The following is a 22,689-nucleotide window of genomic DNA, read 5'->3' as shown; positions in this document are numbered from 1 at the left end:
TAATCTGTGGAATTCACTGCCATATATTTGGGTAAACAGCTTATCAACGTTTAAAAAAAAGTTTAGACATTTATAGAGATAAATGTAGTATTTGCAGTTACATAAGCTAAGATACTGGTTATGAAAAATATCCAAATTATAAACTAATCACTACCCATGGTAAAGAAGAAAGTCTGCTCAATAGGTTGTTATTACATGCTTAGCTAGGTATTTTGGGAAGTGTGTTCATTTTCCCTTCAAACATCCATCATAGGCCATTGTTAGAGAGGGAATATTTGTCTAGCTGGATTATTGGTTTGGTTCATTATGATGCATAGTAACATCCCCATCAGTCCTATGGTGAAGGTGAATAAAATGTAGCACAGTAACTGCACATCAAAAGGAATGGAATGGGGTGCTGATATTTTATTTCCTGCCGTTGCTCTTACATGCAAGGGGAACATAAGGCCTTGTTAGGACTTGAAAAATGTACCGGATATTTACTAGCAGAGGTTTAATCTGCTGGGTGAAAGGCCCCACTAGCATAGGGTTACCATACTTAAGGTTTTAAAAAAGAGGACACTCCACGGGGCCCTGGCCCCGCCCCTTCCCCGCCCCAACTCCGCCCCTCCACAAAGACCCCGCCCAGGCTCCGCCCCTTCCCGGCCCCACCCCAACTCTGCCCCCTCCCCTGAGCGCCCCGCATTCCCCCTCCTCCCTCCCAACCACGCGAAACAGCTGCCCGAGCGCTGTTTGCCGGGCAGCCCCCAGACCTCCAGACCCGCTGCACCCCCGGCCGGGAGTTTCCCCAGCGCAGCCGGAGCCCGGGAGGGGAAGCGTCCGGCTGGGGACGCAGGGTCTGGAGGTCTGGGGGCTGCCCTGCAAACCGTGAAGCCAGTAGCGCTTGGGCAGCTCGGCTCTTACAGAGCTGAGGAGTCAGGGAGCAGCAGCAGTCGCCGGAGCCCGCTCTAAGGTAAGCCAGGGATGCCGGCAAAGCTGGGAGTATTTTTCCCGGACATGTTCGGCTTTTTGGAAATTCCCCCCGGACGGGGATTTGATTACCAAAAAGCCGGACATGTCCAGGAAAAACTGGACGTATGGTAACCCTACACTAGCAAAGAGCCTGGGGAAATGACTGGTACTCAGCACTAGATGGAGGAAGGTGCTTCAAGTCCTAGACTTTTAAGGTAAGAAAAGATGATTTGATTATCTAGTCTAATCTCTTGTATAACAGTCACCCATGCCAGTCACTCCAGTACTGGGCTCAATAACTTGTATCTGACTAACGCGTACCTTCCAGAAAGGCATCCAGTCTTGATTTGAAGATCTGCTTACCCAAGTGCCATCACAATGTTATTCTCCAGTCCCTGATTGAGGGCTCCATTTTTTAATCAGCCTCTGGCTAGTAGGTGATTTTAATAAATAAACTTGGAGCTTCTGCACTTATGACTGTGGGAAGGGAAATGTTTCAGTCCCCATCCCTGCCTCACCACTGACAAGGATGGGGTATCGCTAGTACTCTTCCCTTCCCCAGAGCCTCCTGGCTGCTGTGGGGGTGGGAGAGTAAGGAGAAAGAAGTATCTCCTGCTCTTTTCACCTCCATTTTCCATTTTGTTGGGTGGTCCTCACAGGGCTAGATTCACCATGGGGACTTAAGCACTGCAATTCTCAGCGTTGCAGCACCTAGCTTTAGGCTGTCTAGAGGAATTCACAGCCTCAAGTTAGGCTCCCTATAGAATACATGGGGAGAGTTTGACACCTAAAAAAGGAACTCACAAGAGACAACCTGCTAAGCAGAGATCTGTCTAAGGTAGCCTGTAGGAAATGCCTAAGAGAGGTGTATAGTCTACTCTCCACTCTCAACGGGAGTCAGGGCCCCAAATCAGATTAGTGGTTTTTCACCAAAAAAAGCAGGAAAAGTGGTGACATTGCTCCCTCTCCCCAGGCTTTTTGCCCAGTGGATATAGCATTTACAGAGGGTGTAGGAGATCTGGGTTCAAATCCCCCCTCTGCCTAGCAGAGGCAGTGAGACTTGGGTCTCCCACCTCTCAGTTGAGTGCCCTAATGACTGGCTATAGGGTATTCTTTGGGGCTTGCAGCCTCTGCTGTTGGAGATGTTTCACTGTGTATACATTAAGTCAGGGATCAGCAACCTTTGGCACATGGCCCGCCGGGGTAAGCCCCCCGGCGGGCTGGGCTGGTTTGTTTACCTACTGTGTCTGCAGGTTCGGCCAATCGCGGCTCCCACTGGCCGTGGTTCACCGCTCCAGGCCAATGGGGGCTGCGAGAAGCCGTGGCCAGCATATCCCTCAGCCTGCACCGCTTCCCGCAGCTCCCATTGGCCTGGGACGGTGAACCGTGGCCAGTGGGAGCTGCGATTGGCCGAACCTGTGGATGCGGCAGGTAAACAAACTGGCCCAGCCTGCTGGGGGCTTACCCTGGCAGGCCGCGTGCCAACGGTTGCCAATCCCTCCATTAAGTATTAATTGGGGCAGAGGAGAGTGAGAGAGAAGAGTGGTTAGGGCACTCACCTGGGAGATGGGAGATCTGGGTTAGGTCCCTGCTCCACATCAGGCAGAATGGAGATGGGTGCTTGGGTGAGAGCTCTAACCACTGGGTATGAGGGTGGCAGCAGAACCTCTGCCCCCTATGTTGTGTGTGGGGCTTGACCCAGTAGACATTCTCCAAGGTGGGGGAACACCTTGTTTGTGAATCCCATCAGGGTTTAGGCATGAGTTAGGTACTGAGCTGCTGGTTGGTGTCAGGAATTAGGCAGCTGTACACATATCCAGCTGCCAAAATTTAGGCACCTGGAAGAATGTAATGGTGGAAACATAGTGTATGTGTACACTGCAATAAAAGACATGTGGCATGGCTGTGGCTGGCCCATGTCAGTTGACTTGGACAGGCTCATGGGACTCGGGCTGCAGGACTATAAAATGGTGTGTAAATGAATAGGCTTGGTCTGGGGTCAAGGCCCCACAGAAGAGGTGGGTCTCAGAGCCCGGGCTCCAGCCCAAGCCCAAATGTCTACACAACATGAGCCCCGAGAGCTCGAGTCAATTGACCTGGGCTCTGAGACTCAGTTCTGTAATTTGTTTATTGCAGTGTTGATGTACCCTAGGTGCCTACAGGGGTTAGGCAGCCCCTGAGTGGTGGTTTTGTGAAAGTCAGTGGTGTCTAAATAGTGGACTTATTGTGCCTAAAGTGACAGTTTGGTGTCTAAGTCCTTCTTGTGAATCTATTCTCCAGTGCCTACCTCTGCTGCTTATAGCTTTGCCAAGCAGCAGTATGGAATGGACTTGATTCTGGACAGTTTCACTCCTGCAGAGGGATTTTGAATAGGCTTGATGAAACTGACTAGAGTCTTCTTCATTTCAGTCTCCTGCTGCCTGGCAAAAGAGGCTGTTGTGCTTTATTTTATTTATTTTCTATAGTGGGAGTGTTAGCTTTAACTTTGACTTTCTTGGCTTTCATCTGTTTGTGTCACAATCTTTGCTATTTAAACTTGCTTCTTACATTTATACTTCCAAACTTTACTCTGTTATGGATTTTGGTGCCCCCCTGCCCCCTCCCCCAAAAAGTTTATTTTGAGAGTATAACTTTAAATAGCTAGTTCCTCCCATGGGCTGCTTTATAAATCAGTGCTGTGGAGAGGAGTTGGGGACAGCACTATGTGGCAATGTTACAAGCAGTTTCTGTAGGTCTCTTGGGAATATCTGGGATTCAGATGATGATATATAGTACTGCTGTGTAACAGTTTGAGATATCTTGAAGGTCAGATTAAATGACCAGTACTGGGGGCCAATAGAGCTATTAAGAGTTTGTTCCTAAGGAAATCTGTTAATCCTTCTCTTTGTTACATTTGAAGCTGCACACTATCAAAACTACTCTGTGTGCTTGCCTTAGTCTAGTAGTGTCAGTGTTTTATCAACAGATAATTGAGCCGCTCTAAAAAAAATTGGAAAATGGAGCTGTGACTAGCTATTTTTTGTTTTGTATGATTTTTCTTCTAAAAACAAACTGAAAAGAGAATTAAGGAAAACTTGAGAGAATTGGTAAGTGATAACTCTATTTAATATAGTATGTACCATAGGTTGAAGTAGAATGTCAACAGTCTGATTAGATCATAAGACAACAAAACAAACTGAAACAAATATTTTTCTTGTCTTTATACATGTGTAAAAGACATTAAATTTTTTAAAAAGGTATGAGAATTACATTTATTTTCCTGGGAAATTAGTCTACCTGCCTGTTTTAGAATTATCCTATTCTTAGTATCTAATTGTAATTATGTAAATCATAATTATTGAGCTTAATTAATTTTTTTCTCTTCAAAATTTGTATGTGTGTGTGCTTTTAGATGTCCACATAAATAGCATTGCTGTATATTCTCACACTGTAACTGATATTTCTTTGCAGGAACCTGGTATTATTTTCAGAATAGTGTGTGTGTGTGTGTGTGTGTGAAATCACATTCTAAAGAATTATTCTTAATTTTATACACATTTTTCATTGGAGTCTTAAACATTATGAATCCTTTTTTATGACTCTGAGTATGGGGGAGTTATTGGGAGCTTTAAAGAACTAATTTTTTAAAAGTGCAACCTGCAACTTTAGTCACCATGTTAAAAGCAAATGCTTGCTGTACACTTCCCGATTAATCCTTGTTATCCAGATAAAGCGAAACAGGTGAGAGTCAACTTAAGTTTGTTTAAAATGTTTGTGCCTTACTTTTATTTTTGGTGTAGTAAATTGTTAACAAGAGCCTCTTTCACCTATTCACCCTGTTTGTGGGCTAGACTTTGTCATTCTTATTCATGTTGAATAGTACTTTATTCCACACTGCAAGTATTCCACAGCAATTCATAGACTAAGGTACTGCTCAGCATGAGCAAGGTGCATAAAATCTAGCCCTAAATGAATCATAGTTGTAATTGGTTTTGTCTGTGTGTATTTTGTTGTTTTGTTTTTTAAATTAGGTATTTGTTTAGTTTCCTATTTCCTGATCCTACAGTCTTTACTCAGGCAGAACTTCCACTGATGTCTCTGGGAGACTTCAGCCCAGAGATTTCATTGGGAGTTTTGTGTAAGAGCTGCAGGATTGGGTCCACAATGTATGTGTGAGGTGTCACAAGAAACCAGATGTAGTGTCTGAATTAGAACCCTGCATGGGATTAGTGTAGAGCCCTGTAGCAGGACTGGGATCCCCCAGGTCTCATAGGAGCTGCTGCCAAAATAGCAGGAGTGGGATTAAAAATAGTCCCACGCCGGACTCTAATCTGGATTGCTGATTGTCAGTGTGTGCATTCCATGGTATGAGGGCCCAGACTTGAATTTCTGCTAAAGTCAGTCTGAGTTTTGGTTGCTCAGCATCTCATTGGAAGGACTCATCATTATGCAGAACTGAGCCCGTTCAGTATATGCCACAAAAGTGAGATAATAATGACATTTAAATAGGATGGTTTATTGGTAATGTTGATTAGTACATTTGAAAATGTGAGAGTTTAGAAAACATTGGCTGGTGCTGCCATTCTCTTCTCTTTGAGGGATCTCTAATGCAGTAAGATGTTTATTATTTTAGTTTGGAGACTGCCTCTCAGCTTGCACAACTTGAAATTTTACTTAGTGGCTTTGAATCATTGTAGTTAAGAACTGTCCATTATTACTGTTCAGAATAAAACATTTAATTTTAAGACAACGTGGATATAAAATCTTGGAAACCAATAATATTTTAAAAGCTTCCAGGAGGTCTGGCACATTTAAAACTGCAGTGAACTAATGCCCTGCTATTTTATTGTGTTTCGAAATAATATGACCTTTTAAAATTTTACTTGTTTTTTCTATCAAGAGCCTTAAAACTAAAATGTGGAAGTAACTGTGTATTTAATTATCCTGGTCTGTAGCTCCTAAGCATGGGATCATCCTAGAAGATTACATTAGATCTCTAATGACTTTATTAATCTAGACATGAAAAAGGTTCTTGGTGGTAATGCGTGAATCTATTTATGCAACACTAGCCAATAATACTTCTTTGGTATCAGAATGATCTAAAATTACAAACTGAGTCATAACTTTTCCCTGGGTATGGCAATGGTTGTAGTCATGTTTCAGCTGTTAGTATGAGTTTGTCATATAATATAATTCCAAAAAAAACACGGAGGGCAAATTACGCTGGAATAGCATGGCGTAATGGTGGGTAATTGAGATCAGACTCTGCCCAAGTAAATTCCCAATTTTATTTCTTATCTTTTACTGTATTCTGCTTCTATATTTCTTAGTCTTCTGGAAAAATGCTGCCCCTAATGGTAAAAGCATTCAATGTAATACACGTGTATATATACCATAGTATATGTACTCTAATAATACTTCTTTTGTTCTCTAGTCTTTGTAGATGTCAATAATCCCAAACCAAGAAGGTAATAAAACAAGAGGTCATAGTTCTGCTGACTTCCAGTGCTTTTCACAGAGTGCTGCTGGCAAAGAAGATTTTGGTTATTGACTTACAAGTGTAGGCCCCGATCATGCAAACACTTATGCACATGCTCAACTTCACACATGCTGAGTGGTATGTGAAGTTAAGCACATGCATAAGATTTTGCAGGGTCAGCTCTTTAGACATTTAAACCTTTACAGATTTATCAAGGCAGCCCCTTACGGCCGTTCTGAGAGATTATACCTACCAGATCAGTCAATGGCAATAGCTGTGAGGCTGCAGCTCTGTGTTCATATTTAGGAAGGTTTAACCTCCCTCCCTCCCTTCCCCCCAGTCCCCTAATCATGGTGTCCCTTGGATTACTCCTGTGTTTCATTTCCAGTCTATGCAAGAGTCTCCTTTCACAAGAAAATCAGGATGCAGTGTTTTTTTTTCTACTTTAAATTATTTGCTGACCATAAATTTCTAGACTCACGAACTAAAAATTCTTCAGCAGCCTCAAACTCTTCTACACTGACAACATGTCAAAACTTCTGAAAGAAGCCTTCCCGACAAAAAATAAAATATAAGAGCTTTCACTGCTTCATCCATCCCCTCTGGAAAAGCCTGAGTAAACAGGCTTGGTAACATACTCTCAAGCTTACAAACTCAGCTATCTCCGATCAAGGGGTGAAGCAAATTTCACATGGGAGGTCCCTCCAGCAAGAATGTCCTCCTGCCTGGCCCTGGGGTATACAAACCTAAGAACCGTTGCCCGAAGCAGCTGATGATTCCAAGTGGAATATGGTTGCTAGGGAGGAGAGAGGTAGCCTCTAAGGGCAAGACCCAATCCACAAAGCACTTTGTAGGTCAAAACCAACGCCATTAATTATAACTGGAATTTAGTGTGCAAACTGATTAGTAGAGTGCATTACAGAAAGTTAGTCGGAAGGTGTCAAAGACGCAGGTAAGGTGGGGATGTCCAGATCTGAAAAGAATAGTGGTAACCTATTAGCACTAGATAAAGATAGCTGTAGTATAAAAAATATGTTTTCTATCTGAAAATTCAGATGCAGCCGGGTATGCAACAGGACCTTTAAACTGCAAATCTCGTTAACAAAAGGTGGCTGTACCTTCCTCAAAGGAGCAGAAAAGGTGGTAGAACCGAGTTCCATGATAGTCCAAGTGGGACAGCGCTTAAAGCAGAACAGCAGTCATCTAATTCACATAATCATACTCCTCTCTGGATCAGTTCTTAGAAAAGCGAAGTGAACCACATGTTCAGTCATATCAAAGGCAGCTGATAAATTTGAAAGAACCAGGGTGAAATCATGACCCCATTGAAATCAATGGGAGTTTTGCCATTGAGTTCAGTGGGGCCAGAATTTCACCCTCTTATCTTTATTGCTTTAAGGATATTATATAACCCACAAGACCAGCAATAGATTGTGTTGTACCCAATCCTGGAACCAAACGGAAAGGGTCAGAGCGCTCTGAGGACTCCAGTTAGTACCAAAACTAACTTGCCATAATCTCCTTTCTATCACGGATGCTAGGTCAAAAGCAAATCCTATTTGTCCTAATGAATTCTCCCGGAGATAGCTTGGAAATCTTAGCCAGGTTAGAGAAGCAAGCTCCTGAGATGCATCCAAGAAGCATGTGTTTTCTGGAAGCCATGATCAGTGTTTGCAAGGCAGAGATCTCCTTAATGACTCTGGCCACATTGCTTTCTATTCTTATTCATAAAGGGAAGATTTGGAGACCTCCTATGTTTAGAAGAGGCAATCCTAGAAGACTAGTGTCTCAGATTTTGTAAGTGGTGCTGAAGATCAAGAATCAGGGTAGTTCCAACTACCTAGGAGGATGAATAACTATACTTCCCTTTTCCTCCTTACAATGAGCTACACTAATGTGGTTTTGCAAACTCTATTCCCCTCACTGTCCACATGAACTGGGTATTTTCCATTGCGGCTTGCACTAATGTAGCATTTTTAAGCATTGCTTTTGAAATGTATTTTGTACTGCTTGAAAGCAAATATATGCTAGAAAAATGTTTCGTTTGGCTAAGTTTCTACATCATAATCATGTATAAAGAGATAGTTGCCTTGCCTTGTCAGGATGACAACAATGACAAAGAAAAGAGATTTTTTGATGGTATGGAGTTGACAAGCTGGCGGGGGTGCCAGAGACTGTAGTGGATAAGGGTAAGGGTAAGAGTTCTAGAAGGAAAGCATGGTCCCTTCTACAAATTGACCTAAAATACTTATTACTGCTTTGGAAAAGTGTCAACAATCCTAGTAGGAGGAAACACCACATTTTCAAAATACTTATTTTGTCTAAATCCTGACACCAGTGAAATCCCTAGGAGTTTCAATATGATCGGAAGTAATATTATGAAGTGTTATTTTTCTCTTGGAATATTACAACTAAAATTGTCTAGGTAGTATTTTAAAAACTCTCTGATGAAAATAATACAGTATAAATTATTATTGGTTCTTTTCATGAGTTAGGACAAAAGTAAAAAAACACTATTAGTTCAGTGTGCAGTATCTGAATCATAGAAGATTAGGGTTGGAAGAGACCTCACGAGGTCATCTAGTCCAACCCCCTGCTCAAAGCAGGACCAATCCCAAATAAATCATTCCAGCCAGGGCTTTGTCAAGCTGGGCCTTAAAAACCGCTAAGGATGGAAATTCCACCACCTCCCTAGGTAACCCATTCCAGTGCTTCTCCACCCTCCTAGAGAAATAATTTTTCCTAATATCCAACCTAGACTTCCCCCACTGCAACTTGAAACTATTGCTGCTTGTTCTGTCATCTGCCACCACTGAGAACAGCTGACCGTCCTCTTTGGAACCCCCCTTCAGGTAGTTGAAGGCTGCTATCAAACCCCTCTTCACTCTTCTCTTCTGCAGACTAAACAAGCCCAGTTCCCTCAGCCTCTCCTCATAAGTCTTGTGCCCCAGCCCCCTAATCATTTTCGTTGCCCTCTGCTGGACTCTCTCCAATTTGTCCACATCCTTTCTGTAGTGTGGGGTCCAAAACTGGACACAATACTCCAGATGTGGCCTCACCAGTGCTGAATAGAGGGAAATAATCACTTCCCTCGATCTGCTGGCAATGCTCCTACTAATGCAGCCCAATAAGCAACAAGGGCACACTGCTGAGTCATATCCAGCTTCTCGTCCACTGTAATCCCCAGGTCCTGTTCTGCAGAACTGCTGCTTAGCCAGTCGGTCCCCAGCCTGTAGCAGTGCATGGGATTCTTCCTTCCTAAGTGCAGGACTCTGCACTTGTCCTTGTTGAACCTCAACAGATTTCTTTTGGCCCAATCCTCCAATTTGTCTAGGTCACTCTGGACCCTATCCCTACCCTCCAACATATCTACCTCTCTTCCCAGTTTAGTGTCATCCGTGAACTTGCTGAGGGTGCAATCCATCCCATCATCCAGATTATGAATATTTATATGATACTTGTATGGAGACTTGTACACTTCCATAATTGTGTTTCCATAATGAAATGTAATTATTATACAAGACTGTGGTGTGTACCAAGACTCAGAGAATTTGAACTGTCTTCCTGTTGTTATTTTTGTTGTTCTGTGCCTAAGATGAAAAAAAGACCGTGCTCTAAAATCATTACAGATATTTTACACAACTACACTCACAATTTATTATGAAAATTAACACAAACAAAACTGTGTTGTTGTTTTTTAAATCCTCCTTTCAGTTAAAGGAAATGCTATTGTATATGTGGGCTGAGGAAGAAAGCTTAAATAAATTGTTTGAAAACAATATCTAGTTTAATAGATATGTTTAACAGTTTAATATAAGCAATGTACTGATGTGCTGTTAGCACTGACCCCCCACTTGGTAAGGCAACTCCCATCTTTTCATGTGCAGTGTATTTATACCTGCCTACTGTATTTTCCACTCCATGCATCTGATTAAGTGGGTTTTATCACACGAAAGCTTATGCCCAAATAAATCTGTTAGTCTCTAAGGTGCCACAAGGACTCCTCGTTGTTTTTGCTAATTTAGGCTGAGTTTGCCATAAATAGTTGGGGCTGTGCACACGTGACTCTTGATGAGCTAACTTTAAAATGCAATAGTTCTACTGAGTGCATTCTGAATGCTTAAACAGGTTTTTTTAGTTAAATCACTAACATCCCAATCTTGCGTTGTTCTCCATATAGCCAGACACAGAGCACGGTTGAAGTCACATGGGGCTCTGCACAGGTGCAGGGGTCTGACAGCAAAACACAGCACAGGATTGCTACTTAAATCAAATGCATTTACATTCACGTCTACCAACAAGGTGCCATGAACATAGCTATAAAATTCTAAAGGAAATACTCTTTTCTGCAGTAATATCAGGACCGTCAGTAGTCTTTTAATGTCAGACAGCTTGTATCTTTCCTGGGTGGTGAATGTTTAAAGTAAAGACAAACCAGTTTACTATTGGTTACAAACAGTGGGGTCGCTGACCTGGGCGGCCGTTGTTCATGCTGACGTCAGAGGGAGTTGATGGCACTCAGCACCTTGCAGCTCTGCCACGTTTATTTTTAGAGGCTGAGCTATTAGAAGAAAAATCAAAAGAAGAGGGACCCATATCTTCAGTGGAATATGAAGCAATTAGCTGTTGTCTTAAAAGCAGGAGTTTTTTTTTAATTTTTATTGAATATTTTGAAGAAATACACCTGCTGTTACAGGATTCTAGCTTTGGGGGTATTTTTACCCCAGGCTTTTGATTTCTGAGGGGCAGTAATATATGTTTCAACACCAGTTTCTAATTTACCTGGTTTAAAAATAATGCATATCGAATTTGGAGGACACGAGGTAACACCCTAGGTGTATGTCCCCTGAGAACTGGAAAAGTTTCAAGGCTTTTGTGGAATCGCAGGAGGGCACTGTACTGGGAAAAGGAAAAGTTTTTAGCTTGCAGCAGGAGTAGGGGTAAGGTTCTTCAAGAGTAATTCCTGCCTCTCTCCTACCAAGAATTCTTTTCCACTTAAGAGTTTGCACTCCTGACATAATTGTATCACCCTGCTGCTGGCCCCTCTCTCAGGCTGGATACTAGCAGGGGAGGAGAGATCAGTCCGGGAGCATGGAAGAGCTGAGAGCATGGAACAGCTAGGGTTGCCAGTTTTGGTTGGACATATTCCTGGAGCGGAGGTTTCATCACATGACATAATCTTTAATTAAAGATTAATCTTTAGTTCCTGGACACTCCAGGACAATCCTGGAGGGTTGGCAACCCTAGGGACAGCTAGGGAAGCAGGAGGGGAGTCCCATGCACTTCAGAGGAGAGAGAACAGTAAATGGGAGGAAGGCAGAGCTCAAGTTGGCAAGGATGGAGTAGGGGTGGTAGGGGTGAAGTGCAAAGAATTAATATCTACAGAGGTTTAAAGAGGTTCTTGTTTTCTTTTCAGAATAAGAATCCTTTACCCCTTTTTTACTTTTATAAAGGAATACCCTGTGTTGATATGGGAAATGGTGTCTTGAGCCCCAGGCCTGCAATATTGTTCTACATAAGTGGACAACATGTCTGCAAGCAGTTGCCGTGGCTCCAGGATTGGGACTTACTTAGAATGGCTAAGGCCAGGTTGTTTCTGGCCCTTGTGTGTAGGAACAGAAGGTATGGCTTGAGGGGCTTTTCATATCCCCATCTTACAGACCCTGCATATAGGGAGCAGAGGGACTGGTCCCACTTGGGGATGCAAACTATCCCCACAAGCGTGGGAAGAGGAGGAGTATGGCCCTGTCTCCTTCTCCACACAGGCCTCAAGAGCAGGCTAGTTGAAGCATCAGGATGGTCCTGGAAGGACTGTGCCTCCCAGAGTGCACTCTGAGATTGTGTATCTCCACCTCGGGGTGTACACGATCTAGAGCGCTCTTCATTATGAGAAGTGTAGTGACACGATGCACTAAAAAAACAACAGTGTAAACAGTTGAATAAAAATGTTACTGCATTTGGGGTTTGGTGTGTAGGGGTTGTATTGTTCATAGATTATTTTTTTGTCTGTCATTAGAAGCAATAAAACTACTGCTGTACTTTTTGATTTAGTTCATTCTGGAGGATAATTTTTAACAAATTGAGGCTTGCTTATTGGTTATGTCACAGGAATATTTGGACTGTTATTCTAATTACAGTCCTTAGCACTTTCATATTTCAAACCATATGTAGGAGAATGTGCTGTACTGCATGTCTCTATCACAATTCAGCAGAACTGGGGTATACTCTCTAGCTACACTCCATATTTTATTACAACACTGTTTTCAAAGGGGTGATTTCAGTTTTTTTAAATAATTACTTCAACTTATGCAGAAACATTTCAGCATTGGATTGTGTGGGTTTGAAGATTGGGTTTGTGAGTGCTTTATAATAGTACTGTAATGCTGGATCTTCCTTTTATAAGGACTGCAAATATGAAATCTGAAGATATTTCCCTTCCCCAGTAGGGCAGAGAACGTTTAGGTGCTTTTTTTTTTTAAATGCAAACATCTTTAGAGTAATGCAAGTTCCTATCTGAGTGATGGACAAAGATGCCCATCCAGACCTTAACACCAATTGCGTGCATGTATGTGTGTGTTTAAATATGAAAAAAGAAGCTAAAAAAGATTTCATTTTGTGGCTATAATGAATATGATTTAAATTGAACAGCAGTAACACAGTTTTTCCTCCCCTGCTGGGTAAATAGCCCAGTCAGCTTCCTATCATCCAATCACCTGTGGTTACTGTGCCTCCACCCCCAGGAGCCAGCAGCTCCCACCTAACCCACAGTTTTAAAGCAGATAGTTTGGTAAAATCATATAGAACTGTTGCTGCTCAAATTTAAGGATACAGAACTGCAGGACTCATTTATAAGAAAGGCAGAAGCTTGTCCAACAAAAAGTTGCATCGAACCAGAAGGTTAGTAATAAAGTTTCATGCTAAGAAACTCTTTTTAAAAAAAAAAACAGTCAGTTTCAGTACACATGAAGATTTTTAATATCCTGAAAAGATTATGGATATCACATATATTAAAACAAATTACTAAAATTTTATATGCTTTTGAAAAGCAAGACCCATGATGACTATATCATACCTTAAAATATTAACCTTATTAATGCTTCTCTAACTAGATGCTATACTGATCTCCTTTCAAATGTGTTAATCAAATAAAGACGGTTTCCACATTAACCTAAACAAAGACCATTTCTATTTGAAGGAGGCTAAGTATTTAGACATCTGTTCAGTTGTCTTGCTTTTCTTAAATATCATTACATTGTTTTTTCTTTTTTTTAAATATTAAAACTTCAATGAGGTTCTTATTCATAGCATCAGCATTTATAATGCACAAAATCAAAAGTACAGTTCATATAAAATCATGCATTGATATGTTAGTCTCATGTATGTACATTTTGCAACTTTCAAATCTTTGTTCTCTTAATTTCATAGAGGATGAAGAAAACCAAAGTTAAACATCCTCATGCCAGGAAAGACAAATCAGTGCTAAAATTGAATTAGGCCAAATTAACTGAAGATGGCAGTAAGTTATAAGGAGAGCTGGTATTGTTGGAGAACATATTGATACAATTTGTTTCAGGTTTTTTGAAGGAAACAGAGGCAGAGGAAGGATTACATTTTTATCTGGAGAAGGTTTCCATATTTCTTTCCATTTTGAATATTCTAGGGGCATTGGGGTCTGTAAAACAACATGTTTGATAGATATGAACACTACTTTCTTTTAAAAAAGTGGCCTATCAGATGCAGTACTGTAAAATAATATGAAGTCAGCAAAATATGTTTTAACAACAAATAAAGGTACCAAAAAACCTCTTGAAAATAGCTTTCCCCTGGAATATTTAAGCATATATGTTAACAATAAAATCACATATTGGATTGCACATAGTGTTTGCTTTGTACAGTACATACTTTTGTCATTTATATTATAGTTTAAAAAAATGCAAAACTCAGGATGAAATATTTCAAGAGCCTACCACAAGACAGTAATTAAATTGAAAGGTGTGTCTTCTACCACCCCAGACTGGGGAGTGATTTGTAATTTTTATGTTATGTATTTAAAGCAAAATTTTATTTCTCAGAGTGAAGGCAGAGATTACAATGTAAAAGGTAGATTAAATTGTTTTTCTGTAGACATACAGACTCTGTCCATATACACCTATTGATTTTTTTTCAGTTATTTATGAAGTTTTGCAACAAAATTAAGACCAAGTCCTGAAACACTTTACATGTCTGTGGAAGGGTCAAACCTATTTAAGAGCTGTATGGAGACTTTGTGGAAGGGGACTCTGTATCCCATGAGTACTGTGACAGTTTAGGGGTCTGCCTGGCTACAAGTTATGAATTTTTTGATATTATGAACTCTCTGTGTACTCTCTCTCTATATATATCAAATTACAAACTCCAGTTTGTATTCTAAGCACCAGTTTGATTATAAGCTTGTTCTGTAGCCTCCATATTGAGCTGAAACACACAGGAGGTGTCAGGAGAAAATCTTGCACCTAGCAGAGGACTAATAATGGATGGTTGTTAAACCTTAATGATCACTCATTCAGATGGAAGCACCCTTGGACACAGAGCCGGCTGTCACCCAGGGTAAACCAGTTTTTCAAGTCTGGACTCCACATGGATGGTGACCAAATAACAAAACACCTAGTGGGCCACAATGATCACCTTATGGGGTTTGAGGCTGACCAGAGAGGTCATCTGATGGGGAGGGATTGGAAGCCTATAAAAGAAAGGGTCTTTCAACAGCCATTTTAGAAAAGACACCAGAAACAGGCTCCCTCAGTGCTATCAGCATAGCAACTATGCAGCCACCCACCCCTACCCCCAGGACCCTAGAAGATAATGCCTGGAAAGAAATGTGCATGACAGTCAGCAGCAAAGCATTTAAGAGGCTGTTTACCTCTTACAGCATATCCTTAGGCATACTTCAGAGCAGTTATCCAAAAGGATAAAGACCGTCAGGTTGCAGTGTTTGAGGGTTTTTTTTCTTCTGATTCCTTTATTTCTGATAGAAATCAATTGGAAAAGGAATCGGTGGGCCTCCTCCTAACCGCTCCTACATCACTAGGAAGAAGAGTGTTCTGGGATACATCCTGGTCTCATTCTCTCCCCTTCATGGCAGCTCTCCTCCCAGGGCTTCAATAACCTCCTTTGGTCCCTGCCTGAAGAAAGAGGGTAGGGAAAACAGGTTCCACAAAGGGCTGCTTATGGGAGCAGGGGTTGCTTTTTTGGGGCTTAGAGCTCCCTAGTGTACTCTTCCACATCAAACCACCCATTCTCAAAATGGGTCAACCCAGTGTGGTGCTGGATAGGAGTGAATGATTGATTGATGTGCGCGTTACACCTGCCGGAGGCTTGGGATTTGGCTTTTACAGTAAAAAGAACAGGAGTACTTGTGGCACCTTAGAGACTAACAAATTTATTAGAGCATAAGCTTTCGTGGGCTACAACCCACTTCTTCGGATGCATATAGAGTGAAACATATATTGAGGAGATATATATACACACATCCAGAGAGCATGAACAGGTGGGAGTTGTCTTACCAACTCTGAGAGGCCTCTCCCACCTGTTCATGCTCTCTGTATGTGTGTATATATCTCCTCAATATATGTTTCACTCTATATGCATCCGAAGACGTGGGTTGTAGCCTACGAAAGCTTATGCTCTAATAAATTTGTTAGTCTCTAAGGTGCCACAAGTACTCCTGTTCTTTTTGCGGACACAGACTAACACGGCTGCTACTCTGAAACCGGCTTTTACAGTGTAACTCAATTGCATTTATATAGTAATCATGGTAAACATCTCTCTGCTGGAAAAATTCTTAAGTCACCCACAATCACCTTGTCGAAATGCTGCCTCCAACTGTGATCTTATCTGCTCTTATATGCTAAGCAAGGGAAGGCTTAAGTAAGAATTTAGATGGGAGATACCCTTCAGCCAGAGTGCTGCAGAAGGTTGTATTAGTGATTCAGTAAGTGATAGTCAGTACTGAACAGGGTGGATTTGATTTAAATAAATCACTAATCAGGAAGACTTGATTTAATCATTGATTTCTAATTAAAAGTGCATTCTTGTTCGTTGTTATAACCTTAATACATATTCTTCACAACTCAGAGATAGATGTAGATTTCATTTTTAGACGGTACACACTATATATTTTTAAGTGATTTATTTTGAAAACTTTTCAGATTAGTTTTACAGCTGTATCAGAAAAGGAATGATTGTTTGGTTATTTCATTTACCAAAGGTAATTGAAGCAGATATTTATGAAGTCATTGGGAGGTGAACTATCTCCATTTCAACAGGTTAATCATTAATATTTGGAGGATTTTCTTGCCATGCTGTATTAGGAGGAGAACATCACCAGACAGACATTTAAATTATTTTATTTAACTAAAACAACAACGTTATGTATTCTGGATATTTTTCTTCAACAGCAAACATAATATTTTAGCAAAACAAGCATATGAATTTTTGAATTTAGTTAAACATTCAAGTTTTTTAAAATCAGGTTTGTTTTTGTTAAAATTGTTTTTAACTAAAATAGTTAAAGGAAATATTTTAAAAAACAAACAAATTAAATCGACTATGTCAGCCAGGTCAACATGAGAAACTTAAAATATTGGCTTCTGCAGCTAACTCAGTTAGGGTGACCAGATGTCCCGATTTTATAGGGACAGACCCGATTTTGGGGTCTTTTTCTTATATAGGCTCCTATTACTCCCCACCCCCATCCCGATTTTTCACATTTGCTGTCTGGTCACCCTAAACCTTCATTTTCCTGTTTGTTCATAATCTGGAAAAGACAAATAAGCTTTCCTGCTTTTTCAGGTCCCAAACGACTTCTCAATTTGGAATGAATTAATCCAAAGGAAGAAAATACTCTTTCTACACCGGCAGAAGAAGTTACTGCTGTTAAAAGTGAGATTATCACTTCAACAGTCTCTGAATCCAAGTGCTTAAGTGACTTCCACCAGTTCACTGGTGTGACTTTCTTTAAAACATCATCAGCAAACATATATTTCTTGAATGGTTCTTATTCCCAAACTGGGTCTCTTTTACAGCCTGCTGCCATTATAGGTTTTCCTTCTAGTCAGAGAATGGTATGATTGATCTCAAATCAATGAAGGCTACACTCAGAAAGCCCTCAAGACTTCTTGAATATGCTGCTCAAACAGTTTCACTTTTGTTTCTACTACCTGTCCCTCCCTTCTCACATTTATCTCCAGACTTTTTCTCCTTGTCCAGATCTATTCCGCCCCCAACAATCTTCTATTCATTGAACTTTTTGAAACTTTGCACTTTTAGAGAGAGGTAAGGGATTGACTCCGTGTACACAAATTTGCAGAGGGACAAAGGTGTTATTTCTCACCTCTCTATAGTATTTATTTATTTTAAAACATTTTTGCTGTTAACAAGCATGTTATCTCTGGAGACACAAATCCACAGTTTCAGAACTGCAAAACTAGGCATCCCTGATAGTATCTTCTAGACTGAGTCCCATTGAGTAGATAGAAAGAGTAACCTACATAATCTATACAGAAGCCCCTGGAACCCCATAAAATTGGGTCCCTAATTCACAAACTATTGGAATTCATTTACAAAACTTTTCTTAAACATTACATGAATATATTGTCTCATACTATACAATTAGAATTTATAATCCCTATTCCATGATGAGATATCTGTGAGCTATAATGTATCTTAATTAAAACTATCTTTAGATAGGATTTTTTTATAAAATGCTTTTTGAGGAAAAAACCTATTTTTATTTTTTTTAAAAAAACATTGATTTTTATCCATCGTGGTATTGAATCAGTGCCTCAGTATGTTTTTTAAACTGGGCTGGTTGGAGGTGCTATATTAAGGCATATCTGTAGGAACAGTTAGTCCGCGGCAAGCTGTGGTGTAAATCTGTGTTCTGTTAGCCAGCTGCACACCAACAGTCTGTGTGGACCTTGCTGCTATTCACTAAAAGTCCCATAATGTGCTTTGATCTACCCCACTTTGAAATGAGAATAGATCAAACTAAGTACACTACAGGACTTTTAATGCACAGCAGCAGTATTCCATAGCACTTTTTAGTCTATTTCCATTTCACAGCAAGGAAGATCAGAGCACACCACGGAACTTTTAGTGTGCACCAGGCTATATGTGGTAGATTGACACCCCAGCTTGCTGCACACAAACAGTTCATATAGACAAGCCCTTATGGATAACACTTAAAACCAAGCTTCTGACTACTTGTGACGAATGGTCACTAAAGATCCTTTGGCACTTTAGTCGTGATCGGGGGTGTTAGTTTCAATGTGAAGGCCAAACTTCAACTTGAGCAAGTGTATTCTCCCTACCATGCTTTGCCTAAAGTCATATGCATTTTTTCTTCACTTCTATCCTATACTTTTGTTGCTATATGCTGTTAAACTGCGTTTGTTTGCTGTCCCACATATAACTGCCTTTCAATGGTCGATGCAATAATGGACATATATACTGTAATTAGTTTGCAAAGCAATTTACGTTCATTTGAGTTGCAACGTTTTTTACAAATGTACATTTCTTCATTGAGTATATGTTAGTGTGGATCCCATCATGGGCTCACATGCATCTCATGTACAAGATTGGATTTTTTTGGAATAGCAGTGTCTGGAGATGTCCTCGGTACCAAAGAGGCAGCCAGTACCAGCCCCATACCATCCCTTGGCACTGCCTTTCAATGAGGAAATATATTCCTCCTTCTGAATGCTGGTGTATTCCTTCTCAATGGTATTACACAAAGATCTCTTCACCCAGGAGGGAGAGTGATCTTTGGAAGTTGGTAGCTGAACCCCCTATATTACATTCCAGAGGGACAAGGAAGTGCTGCGACCTCACCTGACATTCATTCCTAAGGGGGTCTCAGAATTTCATCTAAACCAGTCGACCAACCTGCCAGTTTTCTTCCTGAAGCCACATTTGGCACAGGAAGTAAAGAAATTACACACACTACATATGCCCAGGATGCTGCTTTATTACATTGACAAAAAACGTCACCCAATCTGTTTATAGCCACATCTGGGCATTCTAAAGGTCAAGCCTTCTCCTTGCAGAGGATACCAAAATTGATATCACGATGTCTCTTGCCGAGTTACCAGTTGGTTGCTGAGTCTTGATGCTTGAACTCTGCTGTAACTTTCCCGTTCAACAACATCCTCTGCCTCCTCCAGAAATGTGCCAATTTCTGAGAGCTGCCAGGCAGCAACATGGAGTAATCCACTGACCTTTATCAAGCATTATGCATTGGACTTAGTGAGTAAAGCCAGGGGTGCCAGAACTGCAGGAGCCGGGGGGCCATGCTCACCCACTTTTAAACATGGCTGTAGTTTGGGGACGGGGCTGCATTGCCCCCCAAACTGCAAGCCTTGGGCAGGCGTGGAGTGGTGATAAGGTGATCAGCTCACCCGCCGCAAAGTACAGCTCCTGCCAGCAGTGCCAGCCTCTTCCCGGTGGGGTGGGCTAAGGTGGGCGTTAACCCCCCTCGCCACGAGGCCCAGCCCCTCTCTGTGGCCCCACACCGTTCTGCCTCTTCCCCATGAGGCCCCACCCCCTGGTCAGGCTGGAAGTCAGAGCTGGGTGTAAGAGCTGCTCAGGGAGCACAGGCCACTGTGTGGAGCCCTGGACCTCCACCTGCCCTGGACAGCATCCCAGGGGGAGGGGACACAAGGTATGGACTGCTCTTGGGTACCCTGGCCCCCTGCCCATGGCAGGTGGAAGGTCTGGGGCTCTCCACAGCGGCCTGGGCACCCTGGGTGGCTCTTAACACTGCCCTGCTCCGGCTTCCTGCCTGGCTCGGGGGCAAGGCCTCGGGGGGATGAGAGGAGCAGGGGGCAGGACCTCATGGCACCCCCACTTCTACCAAGGGTCCGACACTCCTGGGTAGAGCAGATGTCAAATTCAGGATACCAAACTACAACCACTATTCAACTGATGCAGCTGAAACGCCTTGTTCCCACCATCCTGAAGGGATACAGCCTTCCAGTTACTTATAGTGAGATCCACATTGACACGTAATTAAGCCCGTCAGGTCAGTTTAAAGTACAGGCTACCAGCAGCAAATTAAGTAAACTGAGAAAAAGAAGGAAAAGAATTAAAGGATATAGTTAGCTCTGAGCCAAGAGTCGGCTCCTTGGGTTGAAACAGTTGGGGTTGTTACCTGCTCCTGCAAACCCTGCCATTTTTCACTTTGAAATCTTTTTTTTTTTTTCTCCACCCCCCCCAGGACCAAGTCCCAGCTCCAGTCTCTAGGTAGACTGTTAACTCAGCTTTTGACTCTAAACCCTGTTGTGCCAAATCATCTTTAACCACCCCTAACTAATTTACAACCCTTCAGCAGCCCTTGCTGAAACACCACCAAACTTGAAAGATTACTGGCAGCTTCCCATAATGCTGCCCTTACTTCAAACCTCTCACAAGTGGACTGAAGTGCCTCCTTTCCCTGGAAGGCATTCAGTCCCAATGGGCAGGGACCTTCTTCCACTACCCATATACCGAAGGAGGGTGGGCTCCTCAGCCACCCCCCATCCCTCTGGGTCCCCTAACATTTTCTCCATTTCCTTTTTAATCTCATCCCAGGCTGACCTCCACTTAGGAAGGAAAAATCAGTTTCACACATACAGAATGGGAAGAGACTGTCTAGGAAGGAGTACAGCAGAAAGGGATCTAGGGGTTATAGTGGACCACAAGCTAAATATGAGTCAACAGTGTGATGCTGTTGCAAAAAAAGCAAACATGATTCTGGGATGCATTAACAGGTGTGTTGTGAGCAAGACACGAGAAGTCATTCTTCCGCTCTACTCTGCACTGGTTAGGCCTCAACTGGAGTATTGTGTCCAGTTCTGGGCACTGCATTTCAAGAAAGATGTGGAGAAATTGGAGAGGGTCCAGAGAAGAGCAACAAGAACGATTAAAGGTCTTGAGAACATGACCTATGAAGGAAGGCTGAAAGAATTGGGTTTGTTTAGTTTGGAAAAGAGACAACTGAGAGGGGACATGATAGCAGTTTTCAGAAATCTAAAAGGGTGTCATAAGGAGGAGGAAGAAAACTTGTTCACCTTAGTCTCTAAGGATAGAACAAGAAGCAATGGGTTTAAACTGCAGCAAGAGAGGTTTAGGTTGGACATTAGGAAAAAGTTCCTAACTGTCAGGGTGGTTAAACACTGGAATAAATTGCCTAGGGAGGTTGTGGAATCTCTATCTCTGGAGATATTTAAGAGTAGGTTAGATAAATGTCTATCCGGGATGGTCTAGACAGTATTTGGTCCTGCCATGAGTGCAGGGGACTGGACTCGATGACCTCTCGAGGTCCCTTCCAGTCCTAAAATCTATGAATCTATGACCCCTGCACCTGGTGTGGGCCCTGGTTCTTCCTTATCCATTTATCCAAAAAATCCTTTACCCTGGCTTGCCAGAACCCGCAACTATCATCACGAGAGTTCGCTATACCCCCTCCAAGCAGCTGCGTGGACTGTCAGGGAGGGGGACTTGCAGGCTGCCACTCACCTATCTGATGCGATGCATCCGAGTCACGGCACCAAGATGTTAGAGGGCTTATTCCTTCACCCGCTCACTTCCCTGGTCCTTCTCGCATGAACAGAGAGCAAAAATACCCGAAGTCCGAAGGTGCAAACAATTTGATGTTTATTGGGGTGAACTTCCAGCAAGCAATGATTCCAATTTCCTTCCTTAGTGTCCCCCTTCCCAGCTCTGACACCACAGAGCCTTGCCTGTGTCCCTGTTCCCATTCCCCCCCCTAGCAAAACATGATTCCAATTTCCCCACCCACATTCCCTGTTCCCATTCCCCCCACCTTTACTTCCTGATTGACTGACTGAAGACTATATAGTAAAACTTGAGTTTTGCTTAGCTATATTTTAACCAATCATTTTCCTGAAATTTAACTAACCAATGCTAACATATTGTAACATGATTATATAACCAATTATATCCCACTGCCTTAATTGGTTTACACCCAACAAAATTACAGATAGAAACAATCCCAGAACCAGAGAGAGATTATACAGACAAACAATAGGGAAGTGGAGACTACAATGATAGAACAACGAAGAAATGAGGATTTCACACACTTGCTATTGATAAGTGAGTTCTTGCCACACACAATGCTATCAAACTAAGTTTTCTTTAAATCTTCTAGGCTCTTCCCTTTCTCTGGAGGTGATAGGCACTATCAGAACAGGATTGTATTCCTAACAGCCCAATAGCACCTTATTTCAATCTGACTAGTTTGG

Source organism: Emys orbicularis, chromosome 5 (assembly GCF_028017835.1).
Source record: "Emys orbicularis isolate rEmyOrb1 chromosome 5, rEmyOrb1.hap1, whole genome shotgun sequence".
Lineage (NCBI taxonomy): Eukaryota > Metazoa > Chordata > Testudines > Emydidae > Emys > Emys orbicularis.
Note: the sequence above shows the minus strand (reverse complement) of the source record.